The sequence below is a fragment of the Peromyscus maniculatus genome, chromosome 21 (assembly GCF_049852395.1).
Source record: "Peromyscus maniculatus bairdii isolate BWxNUB_F1_BW_parent chromosome 21, HU_Pman_BW_mat_3.1, whole genome shotgun sequence".
In the NCBI taxonomy this organism is placed as follows: domain Eukaryota; kingdom Metazoa; phylum Chordata; class Mammalia; order Rodentia; family Cricetidae; genus Peromyscus; species Peromyscus maniculatus.
Genome location: NC_134872.1, coordinates 35,255,872 through 35,275,043, shown reverse-complemented (window position 1 = coordinate 35,275,043; position 19,172 = coordinate 35,255,872). Strand labels below are relative to the sequence as shown.

At 37.3% G+C, this 19,172-nt stretch overlaps 1 long non-coding RNA gene across 1 annotated transcript in view; it reads right to left on the bottom strand.

The window, feature by feature from the left end:
- Positions 1-775: 775 nt before the first annotated feature.
- The window catches only part of LOC143269918 (uncharacterized), a 31,092-nt gene continuing 12,695 nt past the window's right edge, over positions 776-19,172 (bottom strand). The window contains exons 2-3 of the long non-coding RNA XR_013046715.1: positions 18,102-18,228; positions 776-6,870 (exon numbers count right to left, since the gene is read on the bottom strand). This is a non-coding gene — a long non-coding RNA (uncharacterized LOC143269918). The remainder of the gene's footprint in view (positions 6,871-18,101; positions 18,229-19,172) is intronic.

Sequence of the window (19,172 nt, the reverse complement as noted above, 5' to 3'; positions counted from 1 at the left end):
GCCTCTTCCAGCTCTTGCCCGTTTTCTACTCTCTTTCATTTTTTTTCTCTCTGTATTTTAGCCGTTCTTTATATGTATTCTGGATATGAGCCCTCTGCTATTACATATACTGCAACATCTCCTTTCACTTTGTGGTTTCCATTTTTATTCTACTTATGGTGTCTTTGATGAAAATAGAAATTTAATTTTAATGTACTACAACTTATAAATCAACTCATGTATGGTTATTGCTTTTCATATCTTGTTGAAGAAAAATTTTCTACCTCAAACTTTTAAAGAAAATCTCCTATATTTGTGCTGGGCTCTAAAGGTCTGAATGACAAGGAGCTTTTTCATCAGGGTTTCTTTCGTTATTGGCCCCCTTTTTTTTGAGACAGGGTAGTGCTATGCTGTGTAGGTTGGTTCCAAACTCCTGGACAAGTGTTTCTTCTGTCTCACTTCCTGATAGCTAACGACATCAGTTTGTGCCACTGCATCTGTCTTTTGACACTCTTCTTATCCAATTGTTTAACAATTGCCACCACATTTTAAAAGTGCTCTTAGAATTGTAAAAAGTGAAATACAATATTTTTAATATTTATTTAATTTACATATTTTCAAAGTGCCCACTTTGGGTGAGAAATCAATTTAAATAATGTCAGCTAAACCCAGAAGATTCAGTAGTAGGATAAAATTCTCACACAGCATATATTGAACATAACAATGTAATAAAAATACTTTCAAGTGACTTTTGTAGTAAGAGGGGAGTATGCACTTCTAAAACGAGGACCCAGAAGACAGTTCAAAATTGGCACTAGAGTTTTTGCAGGTTTATTAATGATTGTTTCCTAATAATTCTCTTGTGTTTTTTTATAGAGATGGCAACACACATATGTTGCTACACACACACACACACACACACACACACACACACACACACACACACTAACACTATAAATGTTTCATATTTGTACAGTTTCTTCCTAAATGCAACCGGATGGTTGATAGCTCAGTCTATGGTTCTTTCTTCAACATCAGGCAAGTAAATGTTCAAGATGTTCCTTTTCTAGGGGTTCCAGTGTAAGGGCATTTCAAGGCTCAGTTTGCTTTATGATACTTAATTGACCTTTGGCCAATATCAGTCTCACCCTTACTTAAGGTGTGATGAAGTGAACTCTGCCATTTTGTAAGACTGGCAGCCTTGAATTGCAAAGGCTGCAGCCAATCTGTAGTGATCACTATTTCATTTATGAGTTACAATAGTTCTCAAATCATTTCATTCAGAGAAAGCACCGGATAACTATTCACAGCCTTGCTGACTGACTGATGGACTGAATGAATGATGCGTGGAAGAGAGCACTGATCATTTTAATGAAAAAATAACTTTACATAAAACTACTTACTTTTTAAAATATTTATTTTGATGTGTGTGTGTGTGTGTGTGTGTGTGTGTGTGTGTGTGTGTGCCAATGAAAGTGTATGCTCATATATGTGCTGGTGCCCTCAGAGGCCAAGAGAGGACATCAGATCCCCTGGAAATGGAGTGACAGATGTTCATGAGCCACCTGATGTGTGTGCTAGAAACCAAACTCTTGTCATCTGCACAGCAGCAAACACTCTTAACAGCTGAACCATATCTCCAGCCCCAACTTTTCTTATATTTTAATTGCTACCTTCAAATGACGACATGCATAAATTTTTACATTATAATCATTTGCTCTTACTTGAGACTTTAAAATTCAATAAAGCACATCCATATTTTCTATTGGCAAATTGTTAAAAAATAGAATTCTTAATGGACTTTTGCAGGTTAGAAGTTTTAAACTCAGACATGGTGAGAAAGAAACAACTTTAGCATTTGTTAGTAAGGATAAAAATGGAGGGTATAGTATCAACATGAAGATATTTTTTTCTCCCCTGAAAAGGAACAGATAGGCTGGCATATGCTTTTCTAAGTGTGGATCTGCTTGGTGCTGAGCAGAGCTAGCACAACAGTGCAATTAGATGACTTAGCTTCAGAAATGCTCCCTACCCACACTTCGCCAAGTCAGGTGACACAGAATTGAATACTGTGAAAAATATAATCATGGCATTGGATTGGCTTGGGATGACTTTTACTAGTTTGCAGGTCAACCTTTTATTTCCGTGTGTGTGTGTGTGTGTGTGTGTGTGTGTGTGTAGTGTGTGTACATGCATGTGCATTTGCATGCGTGGACCTGGGTGACCATGCTTGTGTTTGAGCATGTGTGAAGGCCTAAGGTCATGTCAACATCATGCATCATTCTAGATAGCTCTCTACTCACTGAGGCAGGGTATATTTTTGAAATTGGAGCTTTCTATTTCAGCTAGGAGATTTGAACTCCAGTCTTTATGCTTACATGGTGAGACATTTTGGCCCATTAGCATATTTTTTATAATTTTTTTAACCTTTATTTTTATTTTCTGTGTATGGATGTCTCTGACATGCATGTATGCCTATGCATCACATGTGTGCAGTGCCTGCAGCAGCCAGAAGAGGGCATCTGGACCACCAAAACTAGAACTACAGAAGGTTGTGAGCCACCATCTAGGTGCTGGCAACAGGACTCAAGTTCTCTGGAAGAGCAGCCAGTGGTCTTAAACACTGAGCCATTTCTCCAGCTCCACTCTAGTCTATTTTGATAGTTGAGTCTAGCCTTTTCGCTAAGCAGTCATGGCTGAGTGTACTTCTGTTCTTGACACAGCAGACCCAGAAATCAGAGGACTCTGTCTTAGCACCTCCCCAGATGCAACAGTTGGTTTAACAAATGGTTTATTTCTCCTGGGAAGAGTTATGCTAAGATGTGGGCTCCAGTCTGTTTTGTATCCCCAGTGGACCCAGGGTTATCATAAGTAATCTTCATGCATGAGAAGCTGATATCTATGGACAAACTTATGAAAGCTGCCACATGCTTAGGACCCCTTGGTCCAATCATTAGATTTCACAGATTTGGGTACAGTTAGCAAGTTCCCTACTTCATGGTACTGTCCTAATTACTTCTCTTTTCTCTCATCTATCAGCTCTTCTGCCTGGAGGTCAAATGTTGCGATTACTAATCAAGGCCACTGGCACCATTACCATGCTGGGGTGCCATGTTTCCCCTGTCAAGGAGCATCTATCACTCCTCTCCGTGTCAGAAAGTAAATTAAATCAGACCCACACAAATCTCTATTTTTGCCCTGATTAAAGGCCCACATTTTCCCTAGGCGTTGCCAGATGCAATCCTCACTTGAAAGAGACTCAATGTTCTCAAAACATCATTTGGAAAGAGTGTGCCTGTCTCCTTCGGTCATTATTCTTCAGAGTCACTTGCTTTTTATGGACTATAGGCTGATGACCTAGACCTCCTTTGGGGTGTTAATTAAGAAGTGTCCAAAATTAATCAACAGACTCACTAGGGCGAAGGGGAGCTGTCTGAAGGCCTTGGAATATAGCATGCCCCTGGTGCAGGGAAACCAGCCCTCGGCTATTGACAAGAAGCAAAGAAGTGTACAGACGGCAATGTGACATAAAAATTTATATATATGCAAATATACACTCATTTTTGTTGTCAGCTTGTCAACTTTAATTACAAAGGTTGATTTGCTATTTGGCAGATCTCAACATGGTAGACGTTGGCCATTTGAAAAGCATCCTATGGTCAGTGTCCTAGAACAATGGAACTGGGAAGACACAGCCTATGAGGCAGGGTGCTTATAATCCAAACTGAGCAGAAATGCCTTTTGCCATGGCTCAGCTGCAAGTATTCAGCTATTTCACCAAGGATGAGAAAGATATCTTATCTGCAATACACTATTGACAGCTGATGAAAATCATTGATTTAGAAGGAACGTTTCCCATCGTTATTTTGCCATATTCATTTTTGTGTTTTAGGTTTTATTTTTTTTAATTTAGTAGATTTCTATTTTATATGAGAAGGTTGGAATTTTAAAGTAAAAGTTATCAGTTTTAGCAAAATCTCGGGCGTTTTAAATGTGAAGTAAATGAATAATCTCAAATGTTTAACAAGTATTATTTCACTGGTAATAACAGAATCCACTGTTGTTTTCAATTGTGTTGCGTTGGTTAATAAAAATTTAATTTTCTCAAATGTCTGCTGTTAACCTCTACTTTTACTGTAATCTTTGCTTTAAAACTGAACCAATACAGTTCAATTGCCCCATAATTCAGATTTTCATCATCATTTCCAACATTTGGAGAATAAGGGCACATGCTTTTATCCTTCAGCAATCTAAGACAGATTACTGAGGGCTAGACACAGGGTTTATAGTCTCTGAATTTGGAAGTACTGTCAGAGCCCCAGTGGGCTAGAAATGAATAAGCCATTTATTAAGACCATTCATAAATGCTTGGATCCAGTGTTATCTGATTCTGACATCTGAACTTAATCTTCTGTTGATGCAACATTCAAAACAAGAACGACAAACCTTGTGAGTCTGTGAAGTTTTCGTTTTCTACAAAAAAAGGAGGATTTTATTCTAAAACAACTAACAGGTATGTGAAAAGGGGAAAAAATAAAATAAAGGAGGAAGAGAAGGAGGGAGATGGGAAGAGAGGGAGGAAGATAGGGAGGAGATAGTGAGAGACAGGAGGATGAGGAAGGGAAAAGGGAGAGAGGGGGAGAGGAAGATGGAAAGGGAGGGAGAGAGGGAGGAAAGAAGGGAGGAATAAAGGAAGACAGGAACAGAGGGAGGAATAGAGAGAGGGAGGGAAGAGGAAAGGAGAAAGGGATGAAGGATAGAGGGAGAGAGAGAAAGGAGAGGAATTTAACCCTTCTTAAAGATTGCCACACTAATTGGTTGTTTGCAAAAAGAATCTTTCATTAAATTATATTTTTTGACATATCTTTATTTAGCATTAATATTCATAAAAGAATTGAAATATGTCCATGGGATTTAACACCAAAATGAGTGATATTATTAAGCTAGAAGTTTATTCAAAAGATTTTAAAAAGTTCCAATAATTAATTTGAAGAAAATCCTACAAGTTTCTCTTTGGTTTTTCACAAAAGACAGAGTAGTAGAGCTGTCTTTAAAATCTCAGAGGAGATTTTAAACTTTTGTGCATTTGGGTTTACTTAAATTCACTATTGGAAATATTGTCAACAAAAATAATTTTTGTGATAACCTTGTGTCAATTTTCTCTTAGTGAGATTTAGTGATCTTTTCGATATTCCACCCCCACAGAGCTAAAAAAAATAATTCTTTTTACCTTCATTGCGTAGAAGTTACTTTTGACCCAGACTATCCTCTGCTACAATATTACTGTGTGACTCTGCCATGGCCAATAGTGGAGACAGTCTCACAACCAAGCAAAATGGCCTGTGAATTCTTCCAGCTCTTATGCTCCTTCCTTTAACAAATAGTTAAAAGCCTTCTGGTGTACAGGATGTCATAGGAGTTACACTCTTTTGGTAATAATGCTTTCTGGTAGCAATATAAATGATTGTTTGAAAAATACCTTACTATCAGATCTGTAAGCACATGGAATCACACAATAGAGCTGTGAAGACAGATTTTAAGATCTATCTGAGAATAACCCCCCAAGTCCACTTTGCCATTTCCATAGTTTCTAGTCCATCTAATCTTGATTAGGGGCTGCCCTGTAGAAAATTGGGGAGAACAAAGAATTACACATATTTTTAAAGGTAGTAGAGGTAGAGAGAGAGCATGCATGTGCATACACACACACACACACACACACACACACACACACACACACACACACACACATTTCTTGAATACAGCCTGAAAGCCTCTGAGTTAAGTCCACAAATATGAGTTACGTGATTGTGAATGAGGAATTATCATGACCAAGTATGCCTAGCACATCAGAGTTCATCTGTCTAATTGGAACTGGACAAAGGAGATGTGCACTGAAGGCTAATTTACAGGAGTGACAGACACCAGACACCTTACAGGAAGCATAACAGGGAGAATGTCATTTGCCAACTTCTCCTTATGATGATTGCCATATAAGAATGCTAGCCTCTTGGACATATATGGAATGGAACACCAAACAGGGTCAATGATCTGGCCCCACCAATTAGTGACTAGATTTCTCTGAAGATGGTGGTGTTCTATCTACCACAGGACCTCCATTGCTACATACACACATGTACAGTCCTCGCTTACCATATCCCCTGCTTTCTCTAAATATAAGATGAGGGTATTTAACGTTTCTGTAGACTTTCCATTCTTCCAGCATGTCTGTTTATCCTGGCACCCTGAGACATTACAGATGACATCATTATTCCCACTGTCTCTACACTTCTTTCAGTTCCTGCAGAGTTTGTCATATAGGATTCAAAGCAATATCATTGATAACTAACAGTAATTTTGACTATGAATTAAAGTTACTCTAACTCTAAACAGAGAACTACCATTTAATCTTGGTAAATACATTTAATGTCAGGCTAGATGACTTCTTTTGATCCGAAAGTATGGTGTAACTATAGAACAAGGTGTTTCACAGATGACTAACAGAGATGGCTAAAAAAAATAGAAATTCCAAATATTCTAAGCAAAAGCATTTCTAGAGTAAATGTGGAGTCTGCCAAAACATTTACCATTAAGGCCTCATTTGTTTTTTCTTGACATTTTGTTGATACATTTAAAGGTGGTCATATTTCATATTGCCATTTTGACACTTCTGTTTATAATGATTATTTCCAGAGATAGATCTAAAGAATGATATTTTATATTCATAAAATAGTCATTCCAGACTCCACAACTTCACATGAAATTTTCTAGTCAATGATCTGTTGGGATTTCAAACTGGGACTCTGAGTGCAGGTTCCCACTGTCCATGATCCTATTCCCCTTCTTGAGAGTATCTTTCTCTCTCTTCATAAACTGTCTTTATTTTCACTCCTAAAAATAAAAAAAGCACATTATTTAAAATTTCAGAAGCAGTGTTTAACAATTGTTTGTACTGAGGAAATGAAGGGACTCTTACAGAATATTCAACCTTGAGCAGCAAAACAACAGAAAAAACAAATGGGACAAAAATGGTTAAGTACATTCATTAATTAAAGATGCTTGTTAATGCCTTAATTTATGACATTTTAAAATATTTTTTCACACAAAGCCTACCAAACATAAATTATCTGCTTTGATTTTCACAGTGGGACAGGAACATATTATTAACCTCTTGTGGTTGTAGAAATATGGGTTTAGCAAAAATTTCCTTGCCATCATCTTCAAAGAAACGAGCCTAGAAACTGGAGTTGGCCTTCTCTTCTCCCCCCTCAGACTCCATTGGCAAATTTCTATGGTTAAAGTCAAGTCAGCTACTAGGGATGGTTTGACAGTACTAGAACACACAGTCTACCTGCTCCCAAATACATGTGCTGCAAGGTACAAACCTCATTCATAGAAGTATAAGTAAAACAGCTCATTTCTCTTGGTTCCAAGAACCCACTTAGATATCAAATTCCCAAGGCGTTTCAGTGTCAAAGGAAGTGGCTCAGTGTTCAATACACTGTGAATTGTCTCCAAATGACTCATCACAGTTCACGTAGTGCAAGTGTTCTGTAAGTAGTACTTACACTGGTTTATTTAGGGACCAGTAGCAACAACATGAAGAGGTTAGTGCAAGTATAGCAGAAACTCATTCAAATTGTTTTGATCTAGGTTTGTCTCACTCCATGACTGTAGAGCCTGCAGATGTGGAGGCCTATTGACTCCTGCAGTGTGGACACAGCTCCCCACTTAATACCTCAAGGAGTGTTTGCATGCACTTCCAGTCATCATTCAATTGCTCACTTGTATTTTAGACACCAAATCTGTGCTCGTCTGGAAGCACCTGGCAGGATGGCTTAAAATACATTTCAAGATTTGTAAAATGTCAGAATTTACTCATTTATTTCGTGTACTGTGTGTATTTGATACTTTTACAACCTATTTTCATGCCACTGTATAATTCAATAGTTTAAGAGGGATATTAAGGTTAAAAAAATACCTTCTTATCCACTGACATTTCTAAACCAAGATGGTTGGATAAGAAGGCATTAATACCACAAAATAAACTGCCAAGTTGTCTGCAAAATGTTGAACTAGTTTATCACTAGTTTGATAATTTAACACATAAAATGAATATGAACACAAGTAACAGCATCTTTATTCTCATTTTTTATGATCACAGATGACTTATTTTCTCTCAATTTTATTAACACATCTGCAAGCTAATTTTAGTGGTGATGCTTCTTGTTCACAAAGGCTGTGCTAACTTTAAAAATTTGAGAGTAAATTTGTGAAAAATTATTTGCATTCACATTTGCTTTCAAACTAGACTTTGAACTTAACTAGGGAAAACAACATAGGAACTTTTGGAACTCAGAATAATAAGTTTTATATAATTTTCAACTTGGCAATTTTAAACACTAGTATTCTTAAACTCACATATTTCTTCAGGTATTTTTCAATTATGCTATGGAATTTTGTTACATTATAGCTCAAAATTCTGTTGTAAGTGTTTATCAGGTAAATTTTGAAGTTTCATCTTATGTTTTGGACTAATAATAAAACTATGTATTTATTCTATCTATATCATCTACCCACAAAAAGAATTTGTTAAACTAGATAAAAATAAGAAAACAGGGAAAATTGTAAAAAGGAATTCTTAAAAGTACTTGAAAAATTCTTTTAGGTATCTTTTTCTGCTAAATTTAATATAGAAAATGCTGATCTGCATAATTAAAATTATCAGCCATCAATTTATTTAAAAGCCTAGCATTATCCTGGAACAGAAACGTGATTTAAATTCAACAACCACAACAAAAATTTAAATGTCAATATTCTTCATGAACATATATACCAAAATCCTCAACAAATTATTAGCAAATTGAATTAAACCATTAACAAGATTCAATCACCACAATCGAGAGGAGTCATTCCATGTCTGCAAGGATGGCTCAACAAAAATATCAGACCACATAGCAAAAGCTGAAACCTTGTCCTCCAAGAACTGAACAAGACAGGGAGATTCACTTTCAGTCTTTCCCTATTAACAAAATCAAAATTAAAGCCTTGAATACAGGATTTGAGAATGTGAATTTTTTTTTGATAAAACCTCCAAAGCACAGAAGCAAAAACTCAAACCAACATATAGGATTGTAACCAATGAAAAACAAAACAAACTCCGAGACAATCTGCACAGTGGAAAAAAGGAATTGCAAACTATACACTTAACAATTCATAAAGAACACAATAGCAGAAAAATAGTGAAACATGAGCTAAAGAGCACAAAGATATTTTGCCAAAATAAGATATACAAATGGCTAACAGGTATATGAGAAATTCTGCAATGTCTCTAATTATCAGAGAAATGAAAATGGAACGTGCAATGAGGTGTCTCCTCACCCTGTTGGATCAACTACTTCTAGATACAAATAAGTGTTGTTGAAGATATTATGCATATAGTGTTAATGGCAAAATAAAAACAAGCATTACAGAAAATATTATGATTCATTCTCAAAAATTAAATGTGGAAGTACCAGACAATCTAGCAATTCCACTTTTGTGTATTGATCTAAAAATACTAAATCAATATGTTGAAGAGATGAGCAACACTAATCACAAGAGCTAAGGTATATTATCCTTCCAGTATTCAAGAAATGAATGGATGGATAGGTGGATGGATGGGTGGATGGATGGATGAATGGATGGATATAGACCGTGTAGTAAACATACACACTGGATACTATTCTAATGAACTCGTTTGAATTACAAAGGTTCAACATAGATGAAATAAATGTATTAAATGAATTACATCAGGAAGAAAGATAAATACCGCATGATCTTATTCATATAGAATTTAAAAATTTGATCTCACAGAAATTGAGAGCATAACAGGAGATATTAGCAAATAGGGTGACAGAGAAAGCAGGGAGAAAATGGTCAACAGGTCCAAAGGTAGAGTGAAATTAATATTGCAAGTACTTTTCAAATAATAATAATAATAATAATAATAATGATGATAATGATAATAATGTACTTTTCAAAATAGCCAAGAAAACATTTTAAGTGTTCTTATCAGAAATAAATAATAAATATTTAAATCACTAGATATGTAAATCATCCTGATTTGAACACTATGCAACATATGTATGCATTGAATGAGACATTGTATCCACACATGCACAATTATGTGCCAATCTAACCTTCAAAAAGAAAAAATTAAAAGCCAAAATGTATCAACCTGACATTAACCTGTTTTTAAATTCTCCAAGTAAAAATGTGGCTTGACATGGGTATGAGGCAGAAGTAGCTCCAAAAGAGTTCAGGAAATAAGGTGTTTTGATGTATTGATGATTTTAAGCTGAGAACTGGTGGGGATGTTTGAGTGGAGACAGGACCAGGGTTGTAACTCAGTGACATATAAAATGGGCTTCAATGGGCCACAAGCATCCTATTAGAGATCCCAGGTTGGAGAGGAACAAACAGATGAAGAAACAATAATGACAACAAATCCTCGGTGTTGAAGTTGGCTTGTTGCTATCAACACAGGTCCTCTGAAGGGGACTCAATATCCATGGACTCCTCCTGGAACCTCATCCCTTGAGATGGAAGGACAGGTAACCAGAGGCAACACCATGATCACACCACCTGCCACCTACTATCTTGAGGTCCCCTTAGAGACAACTTTAGTCACTCCAGCATCTTTAGGTGCATTTCAAAGCAGGCTTTAGTTACCTTAGACCCTTCCATATTGTGTGTACATAGCCCATTTCTAATTTTTTTTTGTAGCTAAGGAAGCCAGATAAACTTCTACCATCTGACCTTTCTCTAGTTTCATAATTTGAGTTTTGAGTGGTTCATGAGCATATGCAAGTAATGAATTTGTCTGACTTTCTTTAAAATTTAACTTGTAGTCCAGCCTTGGAATTTGGAAAGATAGAGAGTAGCCATTTACATACATATAAAAAACTGATTCATATAGTCATGGATAAGTCAGGTGTAATGGTTTCTTATGTTCGAATGGGGTAGGAAGTACAGAAAGTGCTAATGTCATTTGATGACAAGCCTCTCTAAATGTAGAATTACCATACCATAAAACAAAACCAAACACACGTGCACGCGCGCGCGCGCACACACACACACACACACACACACACACACTTAAAGTGTGTAAAAATATCCTATGATCTGAGACCACAGGCTTTCCCCCTCACACTAGTTGCATATAGTTAAAGCTATGTTCTTGCCCTAGCTTGCACTCTTAATTATGAATTGTGTGAATTGCGTTCATTTCATGGGAAATGTAACTGAAGCCTCTATATGGATTGAATATAGTCAATTTGTAATCTCTTTTGAAAACATATATTTAATTTTAAAACAATCGTTCTTAAGCAATTTACATATCCTTCCACTTAGCACTGTGCATTTTGCATCCTTCATAACACTGTGTGGATGCATGATAATGAAAACACATTTGTTAAAAAAAAAAAAAACTTAAATGCTTTAATGCATTTGTGTACATTTGCCTTGTACTTACATTTCTTTTCAATGAAATAAAAAGCCATTGTGGTTCTAATGATTATTTTACATTTAAACACACACAGGACCTTGACAGATTCTACATAAACATTATCATAATCTGAAATTTGAAATAACCTACTTAGGAAAAAAATAAGTACCTTGAATCCTACCGCTGCTTTTTGTTTTTCTATTTTGGGGATAATGCTAACATTAAATTTCATATCTGAGCAAGCAACACTATCCTTTGTCATGTCTAACTAGAAATAAATCAACATAGTGAGACACTATTTCTCTTCCCCACCATTGCAAGCAAAGACTAACTTGTTGCAAAAACAATGTGACTATGAGAGCTTAATGTATGCTTTAAGTAAAAAGGGAACCATTCGGAAAATTGTATTTATATTTCTATTAACCCTTTAATATATAAACAGTTCTGACTTGACAAAATACACTAGCTGTATGAGCTAAATTTCACTCATCAGCTTTTCCTGTTTGATTTCCTTTCTGGGGAAAGCTGATGTTTTATTTTATCCAGCCAAAATAATTCTGGTGATAAAAAGTTTTATTCACTGTTTATAGCTAAACTATCTTTCTTTTCTTTTCTATCTTATCTCTCTTTTCCTTCTTCCCTCCCTCCCCTTTCCCCTCTCCTCTCCTTCCTTCCTTCCTTCCTTGAGATGCTGATAAAAAAATAAAACAAACTTATAATTATTCTGTGTACCAAAACCAAAATTATTTAACTTCTTTCTAAGGGATAGTTAAGTCATTAACTTTTAAAACAACATCTTTGTCCAGTACTTTTACAATAAAAATTTTAAGTATCTTTGAGTTAATCTACTGAATGTAAGTCTTAAACATCCATGAAACAAAACTCATAAATGGCTTTTTTTGTTTGTTTGTTTTGTTTTTCGAGACAGGGTTTCTCTGTGTACCTTTGCGCCTTTCCTGGGACTCACTTGGTAGTACAGGCTGGCCTCGAACTCACAGAGATCCGCCTGCCTCTGCCTCCCGAGTGCTGAGATTAAAGGTGTGCGCCACCACCGCCCGGCACAAATGGCTTTTAACAGTAATGTTTCACTTAGTATTTGTGAGGATGACAAATTTGTGTTCATATGAAGGTAATAATGAATAAATGAAACCCTGTGGCAATTGTTGGCATGTTCTTCTCTAATCCTGGTCTGTGCAACATTTTAATGAAGTCATCATGTATTGTTAATAATATACTCCTGATTTTTTTTTTTTTACAAGGGAGTTGGTATCACTTATTTGGAATCATCTACCTCTAATATCATGGGAAGTTAAGAAAGCTGCTGTGTGTTTGCCACATTGCACTCAGGTAGAGGATGTGACTTCTGCAGGCCTTGCCCTTCACAATTCAGGAAGTCCTTCTAACACAGTGCATCCAGCACCACGAATTCCTTGAACCTGGAGCTGTTGGCTAATTACTTCTGGAGAGCAACCCTAGCAGACCTTGACTTTCAGTAACTGGATCTGATTGTGAAGCAAAACAAAATAACAATTCTTTTGTCCTTTCCAGACAGTTTCTATTTGGAGCGAGGAATGGTGAGAAAAGCTGATCTGGAGGATAAGGAATGGAAATGCTCTCACAACTATGTGGGCATCCTCATTAATGTCCAACTCTGCCATCTAGACCATCCTACCGACTCTGGCCACTGTCCTTAGTCCTTTCACTCTGCTAACCTGGAGTGGAATAGTTTCCACACACACTGAAAATTATCTGCTAGAAAGTAATTCTGTTAGCTTACTTGGTGCTCGTAAATATTACTATAATTCTGTAAAATATAATAAGCTTATCTGTTTTAAATTCTTCTACACAGTCTGTGGCAGCTTTGAGAAAGGACATAAAGTTTGCACATTATGAAATCAGAGCCTGCACGGAGGGGAATGTGTCCATCATTACACGCATTACTCAGACCTCCAGATGCCTTTCTCCTGAGCTCCCATCCCTGTCCATCACCACGTCCCAGCAGTTTGTCCCCTCACACGGTGACACTGCCAATCTCTGACAGGTCTACTAGAGTAGAGCCCCACAGAGTTGCGAGAAGTCTTGTTGAAGATGCTGCCTATCTACGTCCCTTGCCCTCTTAGCCTACAGGATGGCCAGGTTACAGGGTGGGAGGGGGAAGCTAAATGGAGGGTTCTTCTGTGCTGTGTTCTTGAGTGAGCACCTGCGTGGAGGAACCGGCTGCTTGCCATGTGGAAGGGAGACATTTTCATTGGGTTTTCCAACCTGGGCTCTGCTGTGTGGGGAAAGGACACATGCATTCCCACTCTGGGTGCTTCTAGTCCCCCAGGCTGGGGGTGTATGTTACTGAAATCTCAGTGATAAGGTTGTGGGAAGTGGCAAAGGAACCTCAAGGAGAAATGTCTGGACTGCTGACATTGTCACCTGTGCTGAGATGTTTCTGTTCCTTGGGTCCTGCTAGGGGTCCTCACCCTTCCATAAGTGTGCTGGGGTGATGTGTGCAGTGCACAGGACGCCAAGAAGGGGCCTTCTTGTGGTCAAAGGAAGCCACTGACTCCTGGTTGTTGTGAAGATATAGATGACAGCTGGGATGAACCATGCAGTGATGGCCTTTTCTGTCACTTATCTGGGAGCACATGCCCATGCATGAGTACACATGATGAATGCCCCATGGCTTCCTGATGTCCATTTGTGCAGCTGGTTTCTTGACCCAGGGCAGATACTCCTTCACTATAGCTTTACAACAGCCCCACAGCTAGGAGGCTACTAAGAATGACAGTGAAGTCTACTGATTTGCTGGAAGCAGAATTGGAGGGAAAAAATTCCAGGTTAGTCTGAGACAATGCCTCAGTTCCCAGGTCTACAGCTAGCAGCAAACCTTAATCAGAAGAAGCCTTACACTTATTTAGGATTTGGGCCTCTGAGATATGACCCTACTGGTATTACCCTGGCATCTTCAGTCCTGCTTTGGAATGCCGTGGACCTAGCTCTACTTCGTAGCTGAGAAGACCAAGTTTTGGAGAAGATGTACCTAGCTTAGGGTAGAGCTGAACAGGTTCCTGCTTTCAATGAAAGCTTGTTTTCCTTCCTTGTGTTACTCCAATCCAAGAGCATCTCCAGAGGATGTAGTCCGGCTGAAGATCATGCCCTTTGCTTTGTAAACAGACTGTGTGTCAGGGCCAAGTCTCCTCCTCCAGTGGTGCTCTTTGTCACTCAGCATCCTTGGAACTTCTGGCACTCTCTATACTTGCACCTGCTTTTCTAGACACCCACAACATTGATCCTTCCTATCGCTATTTCCAGATTTGGAAATATTTTCAGTGCTCTTTTTTTTTAGTGTGAATATATGATTTATGAGATAGATGTTCTTTGGTTTCTGATAGGCAAATCATTCATTCTTCATTCATTTATTCATGCACTAGAGTGATAAACTCTCGTACATCCTAGACACCAGGTAGAGATAAATAACAACTAATAAAACTCATGTGTTGGAGTTGGGGGCAGGGACATCATTGTTTATCTCCTTTACATTTTTATCAAAATAGAAAGAAAGATCACCATTTTTTTTGAGTCTTCATTTCTGTTTTTGGCACCATACTACAAAAAATTAAGTCTTTTCAGTTCTTTTTACTGCTCTGGACAAAACTACAGATACCTCCATGAAGCCCTGGTTAATGGGGGACATAACATAGTTATGTTAGCCTGATGACCACTTTCTGGCATGGTACCCAAAGCCAACCAGGAGTTGAATTTGCTTGTAGCCATAGCATGAGGCTAGGCATGTTCCTACCTTTCTTGAGAGCATACCCTAAACTGTGAGACAAGGGTTCCCTATATAATTTATTTCAAGATTTTGAACAGTTTGAAGATGGAATCCATACCAAGAATGCTAATTCTTCTTTGTAACTTTAATATGTATGCACTAATACAGGTGTGGTTTTTGAATGGGAAATGTCACTCATAGGCTCATGCTTTTAAATACTTGGTGATAGTTTGCTACAGTTATGGAACTTTGGGGAGGATGGGCTTTGAGAATTCATAGCCTCATCGCACTTTCTCATACTCTCTGTTTCCTGTGGGTGGTTGAGATGTGATCTCTCCGCTTCCTGCTGCCAGGCATCCCCACCATTGTGAACATCTAACCTCTAGAGCTCTAAGTGAAAATAAACTTGTCCTTAAGCTGCTTTTTGGTCATGGTATTTTACCACAGAGACAGAAAGTAATACAATGTGTAAATAAAAATCCCAATAGAACGTTAACACTATTATCAAGTTAGAGACCAAATAGACCTTTAAGAATGTCGAAGTTTGTAAAACAAACAAACAAAAGAAAATCAGAGTTATCACAAATTCTTGTAGCATTCACCAGTTTAAAAAAAAATACCAATAGCTGCACTGTTTTCATAAATCTGGTGATTATATCTAAAGAATGTTTCTTGTGTGCTACAGCTGTCTTATGTACTTAAAGGATGGATTAAGAGAGTGTTAGAGCTAAGTAGCAGAAGCTTCCCAACTTCCTAAAACTCACATTCCAAATCTCATTTGGCTCTTTATTTTGTGATGAAAATAAGACGGCATGTTATCAGTGAAAAGGGCCAAGTATTATCCCAACACAGAAGGCAACAATGGCTTCCTTTACAATGACATGGCCAGGTAACACATAGGGAAAGTAAGTGTGCATATTCTTCTGTCTCTGAAAAGTTCTTGCCATGAAATGATCATCAAATCAGCTACCCTGCGACTTAAAAGGCTCCCATCATTTTCCTTTCTCAAGGACCTCTCCACTTCTAAAAATGTGCAAACAACCTGATCTCGAGAAGATACTTTGCTTAACATAAAAGTTAATCTACTTCGTCAGATTCACATCAAGGAAAACACAGAGGACTTTATGAGATTCCATTGCCAAAGACACAGAGCAGGTGACGCAGGTCAGTGGAGTGAAACCTGCCTGCCTGAGGGACAGACTCAGTCTCTCTCCCTCTACTAAGCTGAGCCTGTGACACCGCCTCAGGATGCACATTTGGTTTTCTAAGTAGGCACATGTTTCCATGCACATCTCATCAGTTATATTTATGAATGAAATAAAATGACAGAGTTTCATGAGATGAAAGAAAGCATTAAAAGAAATCAATACAATAAATCTTTGAACATTTCAATGTTATCACATTTTAAGTATTCTTGACATCAATTCTGAAAGTATGTCTTTTCAGAATATTCACTGTTCCACTTCACGTGGGATATCCTTGGGAGAGCAAAACAGAAACCCTACTCTCAGAAATGCTTGCCATGGTCTACCCACAAGAAAAGAGAACAACTCCCAGAAGTTTATGGACATCTTTTGAAATTAAAAAAAAGGCAAAAAAGATGTTACTTTCTACTTTTAAAATTATGGTTTTATCTAGCATTTGCCAATTTCAAAATGTTCAGATTATTGTTTAAAATCCATTACACTCTAGAAAAATTATTTCTCTAACAAACCTGACTTTTGAAATATTTTTAAAATGACATTTATTCATTGTGTGCCTGTGTCTGGTGTGTACCTGTGCTTGTGATGTGTGTGTGTGTGTGTGTGTGTGTGTGTGTGTGTGTGTTTATAGGCACAAGGGCATTGACATTTTTGTGGAGTTCAAAGGAGAGCTTCCATGAGTCTGCACAGTGTGGGCCATTTGAACCAATACTTTATTAGACTTTTTGTTTGTTGATATTTTAAGTTGATTTTGACTCAGTGTGCTACTTAATTTGTTGTGTCAGAAACACAGCAATCGTCTGATTGTGGTGTCTTACTGGCCTTACCTGAAAACCAGTGTAGTATGCATTGTGTTAAGTGAAGAAACCTGTTAAGGAATTAAATGCAGGAAATTAATGTTCACCTAAAATTTTATTAATTTTCCAAGTTGAGCTTATCTGGAGAAATAAATGTTGTTGACTGAAAGATTTTTTTTTCTCTTTGTTCTCTGTTGAATTGTTGCTTTTAAATGTTTGCTTTCATGATCCATCATTTCAATTGAACTCTAAAGAGATCATTGACAAACATGTTTAATGGCATGTATCAGTTTCTGAATTCCTTTAGCAGAGATCAGCGCCTTGCTCACACTGACTGTGTGCTCAGTCTCCAGCATGTGGAATGCTGTAATTGGTATCTATTCTCCACTCAAATAGATAAATTATTAATATGTGTGCTACTGTATTAAACAAGCATCACATTTGCAGCATTGAGATGCTGGTTTGTAAAGTATCGGGGGATGTAACTGTATTAAATAACAAGGCGGCTATGTGAGGGGGAAATATTCTTTCGAAGGGGGATCTTAATCAGTTTCATGCTGAGCAAAAGAAAATTGTAAACTATGCATTAAAAGCAGATTTACTGAAAGTTATTTTTGCAGGATCCACTGCATTCTAATTCACTGCTTCTCTTTCGCAGCTGATAATATAGGTAATCCTCCCGCCACATTCATGAGCGAAGTTTGGTGTGGATTTGCACTTGTAGAGCTACATTACAATGGGTAGACTTAAGGTATTATAAAACGAGTTTTTGGATTTGTTACAGAGGTACAGAGCCCCTCACATCCAGACAGAAAGGTTTCTTCACATATGGCAACCACCTTATTATAAAACAAAACAGTGCTAAGTCAAAGTACCTGATTATGATTCGTGACTGCTATGCTGCTCCGATAGCCAGGCTTATATTTAATACCTCGGAAACAGTATCATTTATTTTTCTGTCTTCTTTTATCCCTACGTTATTGGGTTTGCAGGCTCTGAAACCTTAAGCAAAAGGATAAAACACAAATTATAGAAAACATCGGAGTATGGAGAAATCAAATTACATTCTCTACAATCCTCAAAGGCTGCTTCCCTTTCTTTCCTCTTCTGCAGTCCGGGTGAGTCCCAGTCTAGGAAGAGACCTGGGGAATAATTAATAGTCTTGGGGTACAGGGAAAGAATCCACATCTTACAAGGAAGGGCTGCTTATACTATTGGGTTAATTTTCAGGTTTGAAATGACAACCATCCATGTTATTTTTAATTAATCCTATTGAGAGTATTCAAGTAAAATTTTATCAGTAGGCTGATGAAGTAGTTCTGTTTTACCTTACAAGAGTAGGTGTCCTTATTTTTAGCTGCCTCTACAAATTTCAAGTTCATTTTAACATTGTAGAAATTCAGAAGTTGTTCAGGATCTGAACATGAAAAAAACTATTTTTCACCACCAAATGGAATAGAAAGAATACTGCTTTGGTAAACTGTGTTCTAACAAGTCATATTTTATAGAAACTGAACTGGATGACAAAAGCTATTCTTAGGCAGATATATTTAGTTAGCTGCAATAACTAGTTAGTTTATAACCAATCAAGCCTAAAGTCCCATGGACTTGTCTTGGGCTTTGATTCTCATACATTGCTCTCTTATTAACAAGGCTTTAATTCCAATACTGACAGCCCAGAGCCCTGGACTCTAATGAACTGTCGGTTCTATGGAGAGAACCGGTGTTAATGTAGAATGGTAGTTACAATAATGATAATCTTTAGTATTTTTAGCTTGTCAGAACTTGCAAGCTAACAGCAACCAGTCTTTTACTAAAACTCTACCTCATCAAACTAACTTAATTAGCAATTCAGCTCCTTATTTTTGTTTTGGAGTCCCCTCTGGCTACTAATTAAAGCTTAATCGAAACCGCTGAACTGAGGTTGTAAAGAATTCATTAATATT